This window comes from Procambarus clarkii, chromosome 39, assembly GCF_040958095.1.
Source record: "Procambarus clarkii isolate CNS0578487 chromosome 39, FALCON_Pclarkii_2.0, whole genome shotgun sequence".
NCBI lineage: Eukaryota > Metazoa > Arthropoda > Malacostraca > Decapoda > Cambaridae > Procambarus > Procambarus clarkii.
In genome coordinates, this window is record NC_091188.1 from 17314025 (window position 1) to 17324757 (window position 10733).

A 10733-nucleotide genomic window follows, 5' to 3' on the forward strand; every position below is an offset into this window, starting at 1 on the left:
AGCTTCAATGTTTGGGGGTTTACCGATGATATTAGGGGACAGACTGAGTAATTATTTTGCTGATTTTTTATATCGCTAGTGTATGGCTTTGCGCTTCCGGATTCGTCATTGTATATTCAGGGCTGTGCAAGATTTGGGGTAGGACTTGAACTGTGTTCCAGTATACTCGAATTGATTCAATGTTCGTGCTTGGTGATTTGATTTAAGTGAACTTCTGTACACTGTTTTATTTTATTTTATTACATGTTACTAATTTTTGTATAAGTAATTTTGGTCTATTTTCTGTACTTACTATTCTAAAGAATGGAGAAATAACAATATTGCTGTGGGTATGGAGGCTTGTTTTCCATGTATTTTGTGTAATTTAGTGATTGCTACTGTTGCCATTTGACATTTACTGCATGCATATATTGTTATGTTGTTTATTTACATAGAAGCAACACTGTAAACAATGTGTCTGTAAAATGATTTGTTTCCTTAAAAACACAAAGCAAAATAAAAAACTAAACAGAAAGGGCCAAAGTGAATTAAAAAGCCTTTCTATCTTTTGTCGCTGGCCCGTTTTCAGGGTGTGGATGTTGTTTTTATTGAAGTATACCGTGTAACCTTTGTGAAACTCCTTGATGTGCAATACCAGTTACTGCCCCGCTTCTGTGCCAGGTAAGTCCACTACGGGATCACTATAGGCCGTGCTACTTGGAACTTTTGTTCTGAGTAGCTGAATCTAAAACAACAACAACAACCTTGATGTGGTTAACACCTATTTCGAATATTTACTTAATATCTCCTATTGTCAAAAGTGGGGTAGAATGATTTCGTGAGCCAAGAGTGCTAATGTTAGGGCTCTCAGTTTGGAGATGCATGATTGTTGGCCTGTCATCAAAGCCCATGTGTCGTACCTGGACTCCGTGTTTCCCGTGTGAACTGTATATGCTCCTTCAGGGACCCATAGGCAACAGAAGAATAGTTCTTTGCATGCTGTTGGGGTTTTTGCAGAAAGATTCCAGGCATCTGATTTTTGGTGGGGGACTTGAATTGTGTCACATCTCAGAGGGACTGGGGCGCTTATTTGCAGCAGTCTATTTCTTCACCATTGGTTAGGACTTTGAATTGTCTTCATCTTAGGAACTCGTGTTACACTGCCGGTGATGTGTGTCTGCTGATACGTTTATTACGGGGAATTATGGCTCATGGCTTGATAGCCTGTATTGGCACATGAAGTTTGATACGGTTCGTTCAGGGAGAGTATACGTGATAGTTTCTTTAATCGTTGAATGGTTGTTGTTGGTGCCATGGTTAGTGATGAGATGAAGGTGGGTAGGAGGTGGTGATATAAGTTGAATTGTACAAGGATGTGGTTCTGGGAGTTCTTCTACTCGTGAAGCCCGGGATAGGGCCAGGTTTGACTTGTGGGAACTTGGCCAAACAGGCTGTTGCTTGGAGTGGCCCGTAGGCCTACATATCCACCACAGCACAGCTGGTCCGACCCTTCTAGAAGAAAACTATCTTAAAGACTTGACAAAAAACATGAATAAAATTGTAGTCTACTTTGGTGTCCTATTGTGTTGGACGCTTTTGGGTTTTATGGGAACGGTTGATGAAGAGGAAAGTCGAATTTAGGGGTCCTTTGGAGTGGTCGGATATTTGCAAGCTGCAGTGTAAATGATGGTTTTGAGTATGATGACCAAACCGCAACTAAGAAGATGAAGAAGCGACGACGTTTCGGTCCGTCCTGGACTATTATCAAGTCGTTTGACCCTGTTGATTAACAGGGTCGAACGCTGTGGTCTTTTGTGCTTGTTGCAGTCTCTGTTGCGACAGTTTCATGATTCAATGGATAAGTGGATCAATGAGTTTCATGATATCGCATTATTGAAAGAATAGATCAACAGGTTGCAGGAAGATATTGCTGAAGGCAGTAATGTGCGGTTTAAAACTACTGATCGATGTTATAGTGAAAAAGTATCGACAAATCTGTTGAGTAAGGAAAATGTGTTCTAGCCTGATGATGGGTATTCATGCTGTTGATGGGATACTTATTACAAAAAGTGATGGTATTGTACAATACATTCGGAGTGAAGTGTGACGTTGTATGGGGAGGGCATTTACTTCCAAATTGTTCACATGAGGATAATGTCTTAGCTTGGAGAGGTTGAGGAAAAGGAAGTTGTCTAGGTATAATGAGTTGCCAGCATAATTCCATGATGGATTGTATGGTGATTGGCAAGTGATGATATATGATGTGAGGGTAAATATCATCACTTTTTGTTGAACGAAGACTATTTGATTCTTTCCAGGCTGTTGGCTACAATAATTTTGGACAAATTCGTGTCTCCTGGATAGTCCTGTTGTGTGCCAGGTAGGTCGATAGTGAACTGTAATTCTGTTTTGAGGGGCGTAGTGTCTGGTCTCTCGGAGAATAATTCTCCCTCGTCGATGATTAATTTGGACTGGTTAAAGGCGTGTGACAGAGTCGATGTTGGGTTTTTATTTAGTTCTTTAGAGACGGTTGTGGTGTGGTGGCGCTAGGTTTAGTTTCTTTGGTTCGAATGCTGCATCGTCAGTGTAGGAGCAGTGTTTGAGTTAACAGAGTGGTGAGTAAACCCTTTGTGATAGAGGCATATCACAACCCTTTATCACATCTCATCTGATCGTCAAGGATGCCACTTTCCGTGATTCTATTTGTAACTTTTTTTAGGAGCCTTTATTTTTGGCGATAAAGAATAAAGCCTCCCTTGTGTCCCCACTACTTCCCATTGGAGATCCAGGTTGTCGGGTACATGGATAACACGTCCATTTTCATCTCTATGGAAGCCCCTCTGATAGCTGTGAAGGAGGAGTTTTGAAAATGCGACGGATGCGTTGATTAACAGGGACAAGTCTTGCATAATGGGGCTTGATGCCTGGTGTTCTAGGACCTCCTCGGATGTTTCAGGCTTCAGGTTGTGGAGGCTATTAATACTCTACAGATTTTTTGGTTTAAGACGTATGGTGGGAGGAAGTAACTAGGGCAGTATTCTTTTCGACTTAAATACTATCGTCTGAAAGGTTAATTTTCTTTCGGAAGGAACATATTTTAAACTGCATGGTTCTTTCGAAAGTCTGGTACTTGGCGCATACTTTTCCATTGAGTAGGAAGGTAGGATTGGAGATTCATAACAATTGTTTCGTTGTGTGGTGTGGGAGGAATCCACAGATTCGTAGGACTACGCTTTTTTTGGATAAGACGAATGGCGGGTTAGGGATACAAAATTTTTAATTTAGATTTTTAGCAATCGTGTTTGTGACGTTTCGGAAGATCAAGATATGGGGGGACAGTATTTCTTTTCTTAAGGGCATTACTTTTGTTAGCTCCGTGTCAGTTATTGATTACATATGCTTGGTTACAGGACACTTGCCATTTTAATCCTGTTATTAATGTTTAGGCGGATTTGTAGGGTAGATGGATATAGGAAGCTAATATGTAAACAGCGGTATGCTGTTCTCCTTCCTCATGTGGCTCCTACGGTGGAGGAGGTGTACCCTCTCGTCGACTGGGCTGGGGTGTGAATGAAGAACCATTTGAAGTACGTTGTCCTCAGATAAGAAGAGATGTCGTTTCGGTACAAGCACGAGACACTCCCGGCAGATGACCGACACCTGATGTTGGGAATAAGGATAACAATGGGTCTGGTCATATTGCTGAAATTGAGATAGTTACGTATTTTATATTTTTGTAAGCATAAGGTAGCACTGGTAGGTTGGTAGAACTGCACTATTGCAGATTTGTATGGGCCAGCTTTGCACGCGAATTTGTTCAGGATGTTGATATTTAATTTTTGTTTCTCCGTGTTCGAAAGCCCGAAATGCCACGATTATTTGGCTCTCAGACAACATTTTTTTGTGTGGATTGGGACGCAGGAAGGTTTAATTGTGGATAGAACTCTGAAGATTTTCAAAGGTAGGATCCGGTCCCATGTGGGGGGAAGTGGGGGGATACGGTGCCCGCTTGGTGAGAGTATTGGCAGTTATTTTATTGAAGGTTATATTAACTTTTCATACCTCTGTCGCTCCGTTTTCATGTGTTGTGTATATGTGGTATTGTGTTTGTTTTTCCTGACAGGGTAAGACAGGGTTGACTTAGTTTGCACTAACTTAGTGAAGATTTTTACTTGTAAAGCAGACAACCAACTGGCAGGATAAATCTTCCATACAGCATACCAAAAAAATTATGAAAATAAATTAAAATTATAAAATACCGTTGGTTTGTGAATTGTTAGGTCCAGGATATGTTAGGTAAGGTGTTTCGGTTACGTTCATTTAGGAAGTGTTTACACATTGAAGGTGCAACCCGTCCTCTTAAAAATAACGTCACTTTTCGCTCGTATGCGCGCTATGGCCAAATTTGGATGTAATATGAAATGAAATCGACTCACAAAAGTGACGTACTGTTCCGTTTTCTGTATGAGTCGTCCGGCTTACTCGGCCAGCTTAGAAAATGATTCTTTCCATTAACGTTTTTCATACCGTTTTGAAACTTTATGAGAATTTCCTGCCCACCTAACCTATCAGAGGACCCTTAACTTAATGTTGTTGAAAAAAAAAATCTAAAATGTGTATGAATTTTTTTTCATTTTCAAATTACGTCCATATTCGGCCATACGGGCAACCGGCTAAAGTCGACGTTCTTTTTAAGAGGACAGGTTGAACCCGGTGAGCGAAGCGCGTTGCGGGTCATAGTCTGGATCATGGCTTGGTGGACTACAAGACCAAATACAGAATTGTGTAGAGTTTTTGTTGCCAGTATTTCATTTATAACTTGTGAACCTCTCAGGACATTGTTTTGTTGATGGGCAGAATGGTTCTGGGTGTGGGGCAGTGTTTTAACATGTTATTTGCCTGTTTGGTTTTGGCTAATGCTTCCTTAGACAATTTATGTATTTATACGTTGTTGTTTTGTATTCTCAAGCATACATAACAGTTTATATATCATGTTTCTGTAAATTTATTGGCAGGTGGATGGGATAGCCTGTCAAGTGAACCCAGCGTGGCTCCCTGAATATAAATCAGTTTATTAGGTTTGTATGAATCTCTGGGATTGGAAGTGGTTTGAACATGTCTTTTGTTTGCATCTTGTTGATGGGATTTGTGCATTTTGTTTTATCAATGTATATTTTGTTATATTGTATTTTTAAAAATATTGGATAAAAAAAATACCTAGAAATCGTTCAGAACAATCGCGATGCCAAGCATTTACTTCTTCAACTAATCATCTGTGATACTTTCCGGCTTGAGGAGTTGCTCGCTCTACTTCTACGGGGAGGGAAGGTTCTTGCTTCGTGGACCACACATCCATTCACGTGATAATTATAAAAGATTACAGGAGAGGACTCCCAGGGCTTAATTAACCTAGCTGGAATTGAATTTCGAAAAAAAATATATTGTTGAGAAGGGAAGGGAAGGGAGGGGTAGTAGAGAAAATTGCCATTCCAGGTAATTGTGATCATGTTAAGAGGTTCACTATCGATGAATTTCCTTTTTTTTGCGCAGTAAGCACCTGCAAAGATAAAGTATAAAACTCACCGTAAAAAGTTGTAACAAGAGACGCCTTGAATTTTCATGGACGATATTAGCAGCGCTGTAAATAACAGCTCGCTTTCCAGAGGTTTGAGTTCCATGCCGGCGGGAGCGCAGTTTGTTGGCACTCCAGCACTGAGTCACAACAGGTGGATCACTACACGCACTCTCCATTCATCAGGAGTGAGCGTGTAGTGTACCGTACTACAGCTGCTACACATGTGGTCAAGTCCAGCGCGTCTGACCGGATTTCATTCACGAAGTTCAGCTCTGAATTGAGATTTTTCATTCTTGGCGCATTTGCAGCTGAGTCTTCTTAAAGGGGCGCCGACAGGAGTTTGTGAGCTCCAATAATTTACTGTTGGTCAGTGAACTTGCTGGGAGTGACAGTCGGTGCCAGAGCTGACCACTATTATTGTTAGTAGTTGTTGTTGTCGTAGTTGTTGTTGTCGTAGTTGTTGTTGTCGTAGTTGTTGTTGTCGTAGTTGTTGTTGTCGTAGTTGTTGTTGTCGTAGTTGTTGTTGTCGTAGTTGTTGTTGTCGTAGTTGTTGTTGTCGTAGTTGTTGTTGTCGTAGTTGTTGTTGTCGTAGTTGTTGTTGTCGTAGTTGTTGTTGTTGTTGTTGTGGTAACAATGGTTACCACATCTCTCATGATCATCATCAGCAACACTAATTGTGTATGTACAATAAAATACATACATCAAATACTGTAGAATTTTTAACTGGATCACATATTTATTGTGGCCATTGATTTAGTCAGGAGAGTAAAGCGACGACCAACCTTCTTGCCAGGTCGGCGTTCGATCCCCGATAAAGCAATTAGTCGACGGAGACGGTCTCTTACTCCCTCCTCATATCGCAAACTCCTTCTCCTCGTATTCGTAAAGCACTTAACTCAAGTGCTTTAGAGTTACATTGGCTTAGCTCTTTCATCCGAATAATTTACTGTATTTTGGCCACTATATGCATCTATAAGCACCGCTGCTGCAAGATTACCGTTGCAATGCAAGGGGGGGGGGCATATGGAGATGCTCTGCAAGTCAATTGGACCCTGGAATCACTTGTCACATGTCGAGTGTGGAAAAGAATAACACTTGGAGATATGCACTTATTCGGTAATAGCGATACTCTAGACTGTATTAATAATTAAGATTGTTTCTGCGGTGAAAGTTCAGTCACTGAGCAGTCAGACCAAGAACACCACCCTATCAACACTCGCATATCGCTCTGCAAGCGCAGTGACGCGATTATTGACAATATTGAAGAAATGAAGAAAGGAAAGTGCAATGCAAGGCAGTATATATAATAAAATGCCGAAGAGGAGGAATCGGATAAAGAGATAGGAGAATAGGCCAACAGGATGAGGTTAAGGGGAAAAGGTAAGGGTAGGGTGTGGGGGGGGGGAGGAGGTCAAAGAAGGAAAAGACATGCTTGAAAAAAGAAGCAGTATAACGGTAGGAGACAGGAGCAGGTGGAGTGGGGCAGGAAAGTGTTCAGTTTTGATCAATTGAACGTCGAGTTTATCACAGGGGGAATTTTCCTGATAAGTCTCAGCCGAGGACAAATTTTTACGAGGTTTTAAGTTTTGACAGCAATATGAGGCCATAAAATTGAATGGAGGGAGAGTGGAACGAATACGAAGAGAGAGAGAGAGAGAGAGAGAGGGGAGGGGAAATTAGATACCTGGAGATAAAAAGGAATGAAAGGAAATAAATAGGGAAAATATCAAATGAAGGATTTTGCATGGGATGAAATGATTGTGAGAGAATGGACGGAAATGAGTGCTAGAGAGGGAGGAAGGAGGAAGTGACTGAGAGAGAGAGGTAATGATTGTGAGAGAGCGAGAGGGGGCATGCACCTATGAACTACAATCGCCAAATAAGTTGCAGATATAGCAAGATGGTGAAGTAAAAATGGAAGACGAGAAAAGGAAAATCAAATTAAAAATTTAAATTAGGATGCATGTAGTTACGAAGAAATTGGCAATTAACCACTTGAATGCAACCGACACTTAGACTTCTTGGAGGCCAGTGGCAATTGGAAAATTGAATAGCAGACCACTTTAAATGAAATTGACAGTAAACCACCTGATTGATATTTAAAATACTCAATACGGAGGTAATTGCCACTGGACCAATTGGAGGCTGTTGACAAAGAAGACCAAACCAATAGAGACGAGTTATGTTGCTATATATATATCTCTCTTGGGCCAGGTAATGGAACCAGATAGGTTAAGCACAGAGCAGGCATCATGTGTGAATAGCGTTCCATTTGCGTGTGCACGCGTGTGGCGTGTGACTTTTGCGTGTTTGTGTTACCCATTGAGTATTGGGAGCGGGTAACGTCTAGCCGTGTTTGCCAAATTATATAGACGGTAATTATAAGGTTTCTCATTGAGTTGTGAATCATTGATCAATATTCCGTCAAATATTTTGTTTTTATGTCACTGATACCATATGTTGTATTTGTTGTATTTTATGTTGTATGTCGTGGGTGCGGGGTGAGGGTGTGTGGGTGAAAGGTGAGGGGGGTGTGGGTGCGAGGTGAGGGGGCTGTGAGTGCGTGGTGAGGGTGTGTGGATGAAAGGTGAGGGGGGTGTAGGTGCGAGGTGAGGGGGGTGTAGGTGCGAGGTGAGGGGGGTGTTTGTGCGAGGTGAGGGTGTGTGTTTGTGCGTGGTGAGGGGGGTGTTTGTGCGAGGTGAGGGGGGTGTTTGTGCGAGGTGAGGGTGTGTGTTTGTGCGTGGTGAGGGGGGTGTTTGTGCGGGGTGAGGGGGGTGTTTGTGGGTGGTGAGGGGGGTGTAGGTGCGAGGTGAGGGGGGTGTTTGTGCGTGGTGAGGGGAGTGTAGGTGCGAGGTGATTGGGGTGTTTGTGCGAGGTGAGGGGGTGTAGGTGCGAGGTGAGGGGGTGTTTGTGCGAGGTGAGGGGGGGTGTTTGTGCGAGGTGAGGGTGTGTGTTTGTGCGTGGTGAGGGGGGTGTTTGTGCGAGGTGAGGGGGGTGTTTGTGCGAGGTGAGGGTGTGTGTTTGTGCGTGGTGAGGGGGGTGTTTGTGCGAGGTGAGGGGGGTGTTTGTGCGTGGTGAGGGGGGTGTAGGTGCGAGGTGAGGGGGGTGTTTGTGCGAGGTGAGGGGGGTGTTTGTGCGAGGTGAGGGGGGTGTTTGTGCGTGGTGAGGGGGGTGTTTGTGCGTGGTGAGGGGGGTGTAGGTGCGAGGTGAGGGGGGTGTAGGTGCGAGGTGAGGGGGTGTAGGTGCGAGGTGAGGGGGGTGTAGGTGCGAGGTGAGGGGGGTGTTTGTGCGAGGTGAGGGTGTGTGTTTGTGCGAGGTGAGGGGGTGTTTGTGCGTGGTGAGGGGGGTGTTTGTGCGAGGTGAGGGGTGTTTGTGCGAGGTGAGGGTGTGTGTTTGTGCAAGGTGAGGGTGTGTGTTTGTGAGAGGTGAGGGGGGTGTTTGTGCGAGGTGAGGGGGTGTTTGTGCAAGGTGAGGGTGTGTGTGTGTGTGTGTGTGTGTGTGAGGTGAGGGTGTGTGTGTTTGTGCGAGGTGAGGGTGTGTGTGTGTGTGTGTGAGGTGAGGGTGTGTGTGTTTGTGCGAGGTGAGGGTGAGTGTGTGTGTGTGTGAGGTGAGGGTGTGTGTGTTTGTGCGAGGTGAGGGTGTGTGTGTGAGGTGAGGGTGTGTGTGTGTGTGAGGTGTGGGTGTGTGTGAGGTGAGGGGGGTGTGGGTACGAGGTGAGGCCGCCACTTCGTTATTGTGATGTATTTACCTCAGTTAGGCTCTTCACAGCACAGCTCTGTTCAGTATTAATGTGTTTTATTGCATGATGTATATCGTCAAGTCCAACTCCAAAGTCACCGCAGACCAACAGTGAAAGTGACCTTCACCACGGCCATTACAGCGACCCACGCCACGGACTTAAGTGCACAGGAATCACAATCCCACCCACCCAAGTGACTAAGGAACGCTCACACGGAGCTCCGGCAGTGCTTCGAAGTGCTACCAGTACTCCCACTACACCAGGAAATGCATCAAGCGAGCGCTGAGATGCAGCCTCTGCGCCCAGGAGCATCATTACACTCACTGCACATTCTCCCACCGACACTGCCTGCTCTGCAATGGCCCACACTCTGGGGGTCTCACCTGACTGTCCTCCGGCAATAGGAATGCTAAAAGATGATAGCTGCCGCTTCCTCCACCAGCATACATCGACCAGGAAACCCATTCTGTCATTCCGGTCTTACCCCAGAAACACACGTGACTCCCTCACCGCTCAAGTGGAGCACGAGAACTTAAGACAGATAACATACCAATAGACTATGTCTCTTCTTTCAAATGCCTTGGTGTCTCTGTCCCTTGTACCCCAACTGCAGCAGTCAACAAGTTGCATCAGCACTGTAGAGACAGACTCAAGGCTTTCAGAACTGTAGTGGAGTACAGCCCTAAGTACAGTATTAATAGCATATTAGCATATTAGAATAGCAAAAATTATGTACTTAGCATATATAAGGACTCTGATAGACTATCATGCACCAGCTTTAGTCCAGCAAAATGGCAAAAGTATTGATAGACTGGAAAAATGCCAAATGAAACACTCAGAATTATACTTGGCTGTCCTATAACTACCAAAGTTCTCAATATGCGGAACGAATTAAGTATAATTAGCATTCGAGATAGAATATTTGAAATCAATCTTATGATGCAACTAAAACTTCTGCTTGATAACAGATACAACATTGTGTCAGTTGAACTGTTAGAACACATTCGTAATGGAACAAACGAGTCTAAATGGATTCAAAGAACAGCCACTTATATTAAATTGATGGGACTGCACGATATATATACATAGGAAAGAGTACAGCACTTCCTTCCACCCTGGCAGACAGTACCTTGTGACATCCTGACCCCTACATACCCCACCAAGAAACTAATCACAAGCAACCCTCATGCTCAGCTTGCTGCTAAATTAAGCTCCATAGAACACATTGACAATATACAAACTGAAAACAACATGGCACAGACCATATACACTGACGGATCACTCAATACAGCTACAGAGAGGGCAGGAAGTGTTGTTATTGCTCATCAGCCGGATGGCAGCACAATTCATAGGAATATGAAGAATTAGTAACTGGGCATCCACAATGCAAGCTGAGTTGGTAGCAATACTGGTAGCACTCAAAATTATTGAGAGCACTGA